Below are 11,159 nucleotides of genomic sequence, written 5' to 3'. Positions count from 1 at the left end.
AAGAGTTTTGATCAGGAATGGAAGTTGTATTTTGTCAAATGCTTTCTCTGCATCTAATGAGAGGATCATATGGTTCTTGTTTTTTCTCTTGCTGATATGATGAATCACATTGATTGTTTTACAAGTGTTGAACCAGCCTTGCATCCCAGGGATCTTGGCTAGTATCTTGTTGAGAATTTTTGCATCCATGTTCATCAGGGATATTGGTCTATAATTCTCCTTTTTGGCGGGGTCTTTGGTTTTGGACTTAAGGTGATGCTGGCCTCATAGAATGAGTTTGGAAGTATTCCATCTCTTTCTATCTTTCCAAACAACTTAAGTAGACTAAGTATGGTTTCTTCTTTAAACATTTGATAGAATTCCCCTGGGAAGCCATCTGGCCCTGGACTTTTGTGTCTTGGAAGGTTTTGGATGACTGCTTCAATTTCCTCCCTGGTTATTGGCCTGTTCAGGTTTTTTCTTTTTTCCTGTTACAATTTTGGTAGTTTGTGGTTTTCCAGAGATGCATCCATTTCTTCTAGATTGCCTAATTTATTGGCATAAAGCTGCTCATAATAAGTTTTTAAGATTGTTTATATTTTCTTGGTATTGGTGTGATCTCTCCTTTCTCATTCATGATTTTATTAATTTGAGTCTTTTCTCTCTTCTTTTTAATAAGGCTGGCTAATGGTTTGTCTATCTTATTAATTCTTTCAAAAAACCTACTCCTTGTTTTGTTAATCTGCTCCACAGTTCTTCTGGTCTCTATTTCATTGAGTTCTGTTCGAATCGTTAACTCTCTTCTTCTGCTGTGTGTAGATCTATTTGCTGTTTTTTCTCCAGCTCCTTTAGGTGCAGGATTAGCTTTTGTATTTGAGTTATTTCCAGTTTTTGGATGAATGCTTGTATTGCGATGTATTTCCCCCTCAGGACTGCTTTTTTGTATCCCAAAGATTTTGAACGGTTGTATCTTCATTCTCATTAGTTTCCATGAATCTTTTTAATTCTTCTCTAATTTCCTGATTGACCCTTTCATCTTTTAGCAGGATGGTCTTTAACCTCCACGTGTTTGAAATCCTTCCAAACTTCTTCTTGTGATTTAGTTCTAGTTTCAAAGCATTATGGTCTGAAAGTATGCAGGGGAATCCCAATCTTTTGGTATTGGTTAAGACCTGATTTGTGACCCAGTATGTGGTCTATTCTGGAGAAAGTTCCATGTACACTTGAGTTTGGATGTAAAGTTCTGTAAATATCTGTGAAATCCATCTGGTCCAGTGTATCATTTAAAGCTCTTGTTTCTTTGGAGATGTTGAGCTTAGAATATCTCTCAATTGTAGAAAAAGCTACATTCAAGTCACCAAGTATAAGTGTATTATTATCTAGGTATGTCTTACCTTTGGTTATTAATTGATTGATATACTTGGCAGCTCCCACATTAGGGGCATAAATATTCATGATTATTAGGTCCTCTTGTTGGATAGATCCTTTAAGTATGATATAGTGTCCCTCTTCATTTCTTACCACAGTCTTTGGGATAAACTTTAATTTGTCTGATATGAGGATTGCTACCCCTGCTTTCTTTTGAGGACCATTTGAATGGTAAATGGTTCTCCAACCTTTTATTTTCAGGCCGTAGGTGTCCTTACCTCTAAAATGAGTCTCTTGTAGACAGCAAATAGGTGGGTCTTGCTTTTTTATCCAGTCTGAAACCCTGTGCCTTTTGATGGGGTCATCAAGCCCCTTCACATTCAGAGTTACTATTGAAAGATATGAATTTAGTGTCATCATGATACCTATTCAGTCCCTGTATTTGTGGATTGTTCCCTTGGACTTCCTCTTTCTATTACACAGTCCCCCTTAGTATTTCTTGCAGAGCCGGCTTGGTGGTCAGATATTTTTTCAGTTTCTGCTTATCTTGGAAGCTCTTTATCTCTCCTTCTATTCTGAATGAGAGCCTTGCTGGATAAAGTATTTTTGGCTGCATGTTCTTCTCATTTAGGGCCCTAAATATATCCTGCCATCCCTTTTTGGCCTGCCAGGTCTCTGTGGAGAGGTCTGCTGTTAATCTAATATTTCTTCCCATAAAAGTTAGAGATTTCTTGTTTCTTGCTGCTTTAAGGATCTCTCTATCTTTGGAATTTGCAAGTTTCACTATTAAAAGTCGAGGTGTTGAGCAGTTTTTATTGATTTTAGGGGGGGGGGGGATCCCTCTATCTCCTGGATCTGAATGCCTGTTTCCCTTCCCACGTTAGGAAAGTTCTCAGCTATGATTTGTTCAAATATATATTCTGTACATCTGTCTCTTTTGGCACCCTCGGGAACCCCAATTAAATGTAGATTTTTCCTCTGAGGCTGTCATTTATTTCCCTTAACCTCATGAACTTTTGTTTTTCTCTTTTTTCCTCAGTTTCCCTCCTTGCCATCAACTTGTCTTCTATGTCACTCACTCGTTCTTCTACTCGTTAACCCTCGTCATTAGGACCTCTAGTTTGGATTGCATCTCATTTAGTTGGTATTTAATTTCTGCCTGATTAGATCTAAATTCTGCAGTCATGAAGTCTCTTGAGTCCTTTATGCTATTTTCTAGAGCCACCAGTAGCTTTATAATAGTGTTTCTGAATTGGCTTTCTGACATTGAATTGTAATCCAAATTTTGTAACTCTGTGGGAGAGAGGACTGTTTCTGATTGTTTCTTTTTTTTTCTTTTTTTCTTTTTTTCTGATTGTTTCTTTTGAGGTGAGTTTTTCCTTCTAGTCATTTTGCTCAGTGCAGAGTGGCCAAAAACAAGGTGTACTAGAAAAAGGAGAAAAAGAGAGAAGAGAAGAAGAAGAAGAAGAAGAAGAAGAAGAAGAAGAAGAAGAAGAAGAAGAAGAAGAAGAAGAAGAAAGAAAAAAAGAAAAAAGGGGGGAGCAAACAAAACAAAAAACAAAGGGGAGTATCCTCTTATTCTGTATACTGTAAATCCCTCGACTTCCCCTGGAACTTTCCAGTGCTGCTTGGTCAATAACTTGTTTTTCCCCTGTCTTTCTAGCTGGTCTTCTGGGGGAGGGGCCTGCTGTGCTGATTCAGGTGTGTGCACCTGGGGGAGCTGCTCAGCCCCCTGCCTGTTGCCTGGCTCAGTTTGAGTTGTGTATCCTGTTTATCCGGTGAGGCCACTGTGAGGCTCAGTGGGAGTTGTTTATCCTGTGAGGCCACAGGAGGAACACCAACAGTGGCGGCGGCCAGCTCTCCAGCCCTAGAGTCAGCTCCTGCAGTAACTACTGCAGCTCCCAGTCCGCAGGGGCCTGGATGCTCCGGGGCTGGGGAGCTCCGATCTGCACAGCTTGGGCTGCCGGGTGGCAGGAGCGTCCTTGCTGTCCTGTGCCCTCCCGGCATCTTCTTGTCCCAGGGGAGCATTGGATCTGGGGCTGTGTCCTCCGGCGCACTGGGCTCCTGGGCCTGTGCCACTGGAACTGCGCTTCCTGCCTGCGCAGCTTCCTCTGCCGGGAGCCGCCTCTGAGCTGCTCCCGGCCGCCAGGCCCATGATCCAGCCATTTAGGGAGCTTGGCCAGTGTGTGGCCACTCTCCCTGGGGCGCAGGTGCTCTGTTACTGCCCCTGGGAGCCTGAGGGCATCCTCGCCCCTCCTGGGATCCTGCCAGAACTCCCTGCCAGCGCCTTTCTGTCCGGGAAGATTGGTGAAGCTTCTGCTCCTCCGTTCCTGGGCTTTCCTGTCCTGGGGGCACTCGCCCGGGCCTTAGCCCGGCTCCTCGTGGTGGGGTGGGGGGGGGCCTCCCCCTTGGACGCTTTTTTATTTCTTTATTTTTTTTCCATCTTCCTACCTTGATAGAAGTGCAAACTCTTCTCACTATAGCATTCCAGCTGTTCTCTCTTTAAATCTCAGACCGAATTTGTAGGTTTTCTGGATGATTTGAAAGTTATCAGGTGACTTGGGGACCCTACTCTTCTGCCATCTTGCCCCCTCCTCTTATCTGTCATCTTTTTGATGATAAACACTCTCACAGTGATCTGTCACTGTGGTTTTTATTTCCATTTCTCTAATAATTATGGATATGCAAATGAAACTCTTATACGCTGATAATGAGAATGTCAAATTATACAATAACTTCAAAAAAGTATTTCGTAATTTCTTAAATTGTTAAGCCTACACTTACCATCTGATCAGTTACTGCACTCCTGGATATTCATCAAAGATAAATTAAAATATGCCCAGAGAAAGACTTATGTACAAATGACCTAGTAGTGTTCGTTGTTATAACAGAAATAACCTGGGTGATCATCAGCAAATGAATGTATAAATATATACAAACAATGGGAGAGTACTCAGTAATAAAAGGAATGAACTGTTGATATAAACAGCAACTTACAATAATCACAAAGTAATTATTCTGATGAAAAGAAGTCCAACAAAAAAGTGCACATAGTCTATAATTCCATTACTCAAAATTTTGGAAAATACAAAGTAATCTATAGTGGCAGAAAAGATGTTGGTGATTACAAGGAGATAGTGTGGCAGAGAAGGTTGAGAAGGAAAGAATTCACCCAGGCAAGAATTCACCCAGGCACAAGCAAACTTTTGAGGGTGTGGATAAGTACCAAATTATAAATGTAATGATTTCATGAGTTTATACCTATGTCAAATCTTAATGAATTGTTAAATTTAAATATGTTCAATCTATTCCATATGAATTATCACTCAATAAAGCTATTATTGCAAGGACTTTTGCAGAATATTAAATAAGTTTAATGAGCATTATTTAAAAGTCTTAAAGAAAAAGATATATCATGTTCCTGGGTTAGAATACAAAATATGTAAAGTGGTCAATTCTGGATTTTACTTAAAATTTGATATAATAGGCATCAAAGTCATGCTAAGTAGCTTACATAGTTATTGATAAGGTGCTGCTAAAGTTCACTAGAAATCTTGATAGGTTTTCATTTTCAGTTATAGGGAGTAGGTTATATTACATCGGATATCTTAACCAAAGCAACTCTAAGGATAGATAAAATACCAAAATAGCTATTAGGAGACACTGAATATAAACCATATCACCCAGACTTAAGGGTATCAACGTAGTGCATCTAAGGGAACACTTTATGGTAACTGTGATATTCATATTTCTGCATAACTTGCATTTTTGCTTAGGGCTAAATACCAAGCAGAAACAAACAGCTCAAAATTTGAGATAGTCTCATTGGGCATAGAGAGATGAAATGAGTCCAGCAAAAGACAAGATAATCAGGACTCAAGGAGACAAAGTAACAGAAAGAAAAAGAACTACAGAGAAGTGTCTGATATTCTGAGACGCTTTTCTCCTCAGAGTGTTTCTCTTTAAACCCATCATGTTTAGGGCATCAGGTCAAGAAGCCAAGGAAAACAATAGAAAAGAACCTTAGACAATACCTAGAGCTTATTAGTTTCAGAGTGTGAAAGTAACAACAAAGACAGAATCTTGAAGCTAAGACCCATAAAACTGACACTTTAGAAAACGTATCTTTTGAAGTAAAAATCAGAAAGATATAGCTCTTTACAATGACTGAACTACAACCTTACACATTTCAATTCTTGATTGGGCAAAGTGATTCACCCCCATGAAAAAGCTCTGTCAGAATTAAATACATTCTGAGGAAAGATAGCATCATCTATAGCTTCTACAGATTTTCATTCTGTAGGACAGCAACTGAGTGAAAAGTATCCAGGCTTCAAGTCAAACTGACAGAACATAAGAAAAAAAGACAACAGAAAGAGACCCAGGGGAGAAATAGATATTAGGGTTATTAGGCATAGATTTTAAATTTCTTTTCTTATTGCAATATGCAACAATATTGGTTTTAAGATGGAGAATACTACTAAGGAAATGAGATCTCTATAAAAGGATCAAATAGAAATTCTAAAACTAAGAAGTATAAAAACAAATTAAAAACTCAAAGGGTGCAAAAGATAGAATGTTTCTATTAGATAAGCCAATGAAAATTATTCAGGTGGATACAAGGAGAACAAAAAATATTTTAAAAATTTAGAATAATAAAAAAAAATTTAGAAGAATATAAGAAATCTACAGAATAGAGTAATAAGTTTTAATAGATATTTAATGGAATCTTATAAGAAGTAGAGTAAGACTGGTAGAAGCATTATTAGAAGAGAAACTGTCTAAGAATTTTCTGAAAGCATTTTAAAAATTCAATTTCAAGAAACTTTGTAAATCTTAATCAAGGAACAAACAACAAAAGCAGGAAAGTCTTATAAGGTGTCCGCAGAAGAGGGAGATATATTATCTTTAAACATAACATCAGTAACACTGACAGCTAGGCTTTAAAAGAAATAATGTGTTTAGTATTTTTTTCTGTATAACAATCTCAATATTTTAATATTTCAGTGTCTTAGGATCACACTTCTTTCTTACTCGTGGCTGTGGGTTGTGTATGCCTCTGGATGGTTCTGCTGACCTCTACTAGCTTTGATTATGTCTTTGTATTTTAGGATCCAGACTAAAGGATCACTCCCTTCTACATGACTTAGGGAGAAGCAAGAAAGTGAAGCAAAATTTACAAGGATATTTAAATTTTCTGATTGACATAGCATATACTAGATCTGTTTATAATTCATTAACTAAATCAAGTCACCAGGCTAAGAGTGACAATGGACTGGGAAAGTGTACTCCTACTAAGTACAGCAAAAGTGAGGACATATAATATCCATTGGGAACAATATAATATCAAATAGGATGGAAGCTCTCAAATGATGTGATTAGATTTTGGGCCTACCTGGATAATCCAGGATAATCCCCATGCCAATATCCTTACCTGTATCTCATCTGCATTGATCTTTTTTCCTTATAAATTAATATGTGTGAGTTCTAGGGATTAGGGCCTAATATCTTTGGTTTGCTGTTTTTCAGTTTACCACAATCTAGAAGGGGTAAAATTCCAAATGGTTATGTTCATCTGGACTCCACAATGGAACTATAAGAAGGGAGTTTTAGGAGAAGGCTATGGAATATACACTTTTGTGGAAGCCGCTGCCTAGAGGAGAAACTTGTCTGTGAGGAAGAAGTTGTCTCTGTGGAATATGGTTTCTCCACAATGGCCACTGTCTCTCGGGAATCACTGTTTCTGTGGAAGCTGCAGCTTTGTGGGACTGTAGCCACACACCTGTGGGTAGACCTAGAGGTACTATGGGTTGGCAAATTAAGAAGTCAGAAAGATGAAATAACTAGGTGTGAAGAAGGAGGAGATAGATGATGTGGGATCCACTGGGTACTTAAGCATCCACTTGTCATTCTGTTTGACTTTAGCATCCTTTTGAGAGTAATGATCTCTGCTTCAGTTTTATCTTCGATTTATTCCGTGAGTTCCCCTCATTCCCCAGTTCCGACAAGGACATAAGCAGGGAAAGGGACTCTGGGAAACGTATTTCCCAGACAGGAATTTTGGTGCTAGTTTGACCACAGAAAATCCAGCATATTCCAGATTTCTGCTGACTTTTCGCATTGCCAGCCTTTAATTTTAGTCATTTTGGTAGGTGTACTGGTACCTCAACATATTTTTATTTTCAGTATTTTTTATGGTGAATAATGATGTTTATAGCACCTTTTATATGCTTTTATGGTCATTTGAATATCTTCTTTCATGAAGTGCCATTTCAAGTCTATTGCCCTCTTTTAAAAATTTTATTTATTTGAGAGAGATTGAGAGAGAGAGAGAAAGAGAGAGAGAGAGAACAAGCAGAGGGAGAAGCAGACTCCTCGCTGAGCTGGGAGTGCAACATGGGGCTCCACTCAGGACCTGGAGATCACAACCTGAGTGGAAGGCAGATGCTTAACCGACTGAGCCACCCTGGCTCAGTGGCCTGCCCACTTCCCATTTTTTAACTAGAGTTCTTGATTATTGATTTGTAGGAGTTAATCATATTCCAATTACAAGTCCTATGTAAATTTGGATTTGTATGTATTATACTAATTCAAACTGAACACATGTATTTCCAAGGCTTTAACTCTCATCTTCTCTCTCTTAGCACTTATTATTTTGAATGAAGTCTAATTTCTCTAACTTTTTTATTGTGTTTATTTCATCCTGTTTAAGAAATCTTTGTCTACCATAAAGCCATAAAGATATTGTTATATTTTAACTAGTAGCTTTATATATTTTTTAAAAGATTTCTTTATTTGCGAGGAGAGCGAGCATGCACAAATAGGCGTAGGGCAGATGGGGAAAGAGAATCCCAAATGGATTCCCTGCTGAGCTTGGAGCCCCACTTGGAACTCCATGGGGCACTACATGGGACTTGTCAGGGGGCTGGATCCCATGACCCTGAGATCATGACCTGAGCTGAAATCACCCTTGGACACTTAACTCACTGAGCCACCCAGGCACCTCTAACTAGAAGCTTTATATTTTGAACTTTCATATTTAGTTCTATTATTCATTTAAAAATAATATTTTTGTATGACACAAGGTAGATATGACGTTTTTCTTATTTCCATGCAGATATCCAATTGAATCAGTTCCCTTTATTGAAAAGACCATCACTTTCTACCTCTAATGGCAGTAACAACTTTCTTATTTACATAAATAGACAATTGTATGTATGAGTCTTTCTTTGCTTTGCTTTTTTTTTTTTTTTTTGGCTCCATCTGGTTCTGTGGATGTATATCTATCCAGGTATGAAATGAAATTATTTTTATTATTATGGCTTTAAAGTAAGTCTTGATATTCAGTACCATAATTTCTCCAAACATTCTTATTTCCAGTGGTCCCTTGGCTATTCTAAATCCTATGCATGTCTGTGTTAATTTCATAATTAGCATGTCACTTTTCAAAAAAAAAAAAAAACTCAATCTATATATTCAGAAATTGTATTCACTCTATAGGTAGATTTGGGAGACTTTACATCCCAAGAATATAGAGTATTCCAAACCAAGTACAGGATTATCTCTCCACGTCAAGGTTTTCTTTAATTTTGTTAGTTAACACTTACAGACTTGGTTACCCAGGAAGCAGATTCTGCAATCAAGAATACGGGTGCTGGGGGGCAGACAGGGTGGCTCAGCGGTTTAGCGCCACCTTCAGTCCAGGGCCTGATCCTGGAGACCGGGGATCGAGTCCCACGTCAGGCTCCCTGATTGGAGCCTGCTTCTCCCTCTGCCTGTGTCTTTGCCTCTCCCTCTCCCTCTCTGTGTCTCTCATGAATAAATAAAATCTTAAAAAAAAAGAATAGGGTGATGGGGGTTTATTAGGGAGCACTCTTCCTGCTACCATCTGTGCAAGGGAGGGGAAGAAAGCAGAATTTGGCAGAAAGTTTTTTGCATTTTATTACCTTTATTACTATTTTATTTTTGGATGGTCTTAGTATTGCTTTTTAAATTTTATTTTCCATTGTTTACTGCTAACTTTCAGAAATATAATTGATGTTACACATTAAGAATATATTTTGAGACTTTATCCAATATTATTTTTTTCATTTTTAAAATTTTTTTAATTTTTTGTATATTTTTATTGGAGTTCGATTTGCCAACATATAGTATAACATCCAGTGCTCATCTCATCAAGTGCCTCCCTCAATGCCCATCACCCAGTCAACGCATCTCCCTGCCCACCTCCCCTTCCACTACCCCTTGTTCGTTTCTCACAGTTAGGAGTCTCTCATGTTCTGTCATCCTCACTGATATTTCCCACTCATTTTCTCTCCTTTCCCTTATAATCCTTTTCACTATTTTTTATATTCTCCCCCGTATGAGTGAAACCATATGATGTTTGTCCTTTTCTGATTGACTTCACTCAGCATAATGCCCTCCAGTTCCACCCACGTGGAAGCAAATGGTGGGTATTTGTCTTTTCTGATGGCTGAGTAATATTCCATTGCATATATAGACCACATCTTTATCCATTCATCTTTCAATGGACACCAAGTCTCCTTCCACAGTTTGGCTATTGTGGACATTGCTGCTATTAACATTGGGGTGCAGGTGTCTCGGGCTTTTACTGCATCTGTATCTTTAGGGTAAATCCCCGGCAGTGCAATTGCTGGGTCATAGGGTATCTCTATTTTTAATTTTGAGAAACCTCCACACAATTTTCCAGAGTGGCTGCACCAGTTCATATTCCCACCAACAGTGCAAAAGGGTTCCCCTTTCTCCACATCCTTTCCAACATCTGTTGTTTGCTGTCTTGTTAATTTTCCCCATTCTCACTGGTGGGAGGTGGTATCTCATTGTAGTTTTGATTTGTATTTCCCTAATGGCAAGTGATGCAGAGCATTTTCTAATGTGCTTGTTGGCCACGTCTATGTCTTCCTCTGTGAGATTTCTGTTCATGTCTTTTGTCCATTTCATGATTGGATTGTTTGTTTCTTTGCTGTTGAGTTTAATAAGCTCTTTATAAATCTTGGATACTAGCCCTTTATCTGAGAGGTCATTTGCAAATATCTTCTCCCATTCTGTAGGTTGTCTTTTAGTTTTGTTGACTTATTTATTTATTTATTTATTTTGCTGTCCAGAACTTTTATCTTGATGAAGTCTCAATAGTTCATTTTTGCTATTGTTTCCCTTGCCTTCATAGATGTATCTTGCAAGAAGCTGCTGTGGCCAAGTTCAAAAAAGGTGTTGTCTGTGTTCTCCTCTAGGATTTTGATGGATTCTTGTCTCACATTTAGATCTTTCACCCATTTTGAGTTTATCTTTGTGTATGGTGTAAGAAAGTGGTCTAGTTTCATTCTTCTGCATGTGGATGTCCAATTTTCCCACACCATTTATTGAAGAGACTGTCTTTTTTTTCCAGTGGATATTCTATCCTGCTTTGTCAAATATTAGTTGACCATAGAGTTGAGGGCCTATTAATAAATTATTCTCTATTCTGTTCCATTGATCTATGTGTCTGTTTTTGTGCCAGTACCACCCTGTCTTGATGACCACAGCTTTGTAGTACAACCTGAAATCTGGCAATGTGATGCCCACAGCTATGGTTTTATTTTTTAATATTCCCCTGGCTATGTGGGGTCTTTTCTGCTTCCACACAGATCTAAAGATGATTTTTTCCAACTCTCTGAAGAAAGTCCATGGTATTTTGATAGGGATTGCACTAAACGTGTAAATTGCCCTGGGTAGCATTGACATTTTCACAATATTAATTCTGCCAATCCATGAGCATGGAATATTTTTCCATCTCTTTGTGTCTTCCTCAATTT

This window comes from Canis lupus, chromosome 27 (assembly GCF_011100685.1).
Source record: "Canis lupus familiaris isolate Mischka breed German Shepherd chromosome 27, alternate assembly UU_Cfam_GSD_1.0, whole genome shotgun sequence".
Lineage (NCBI taxonomy): Eukaryota > Metazoa > Chordata > Mammalia > Carnivora > Canidae > Canis > Canis lupus.
The sequence above is the reverse complement of the archived record's forward strand: the minus strand, read 5'-3'. Positions refer to the sequence as shown.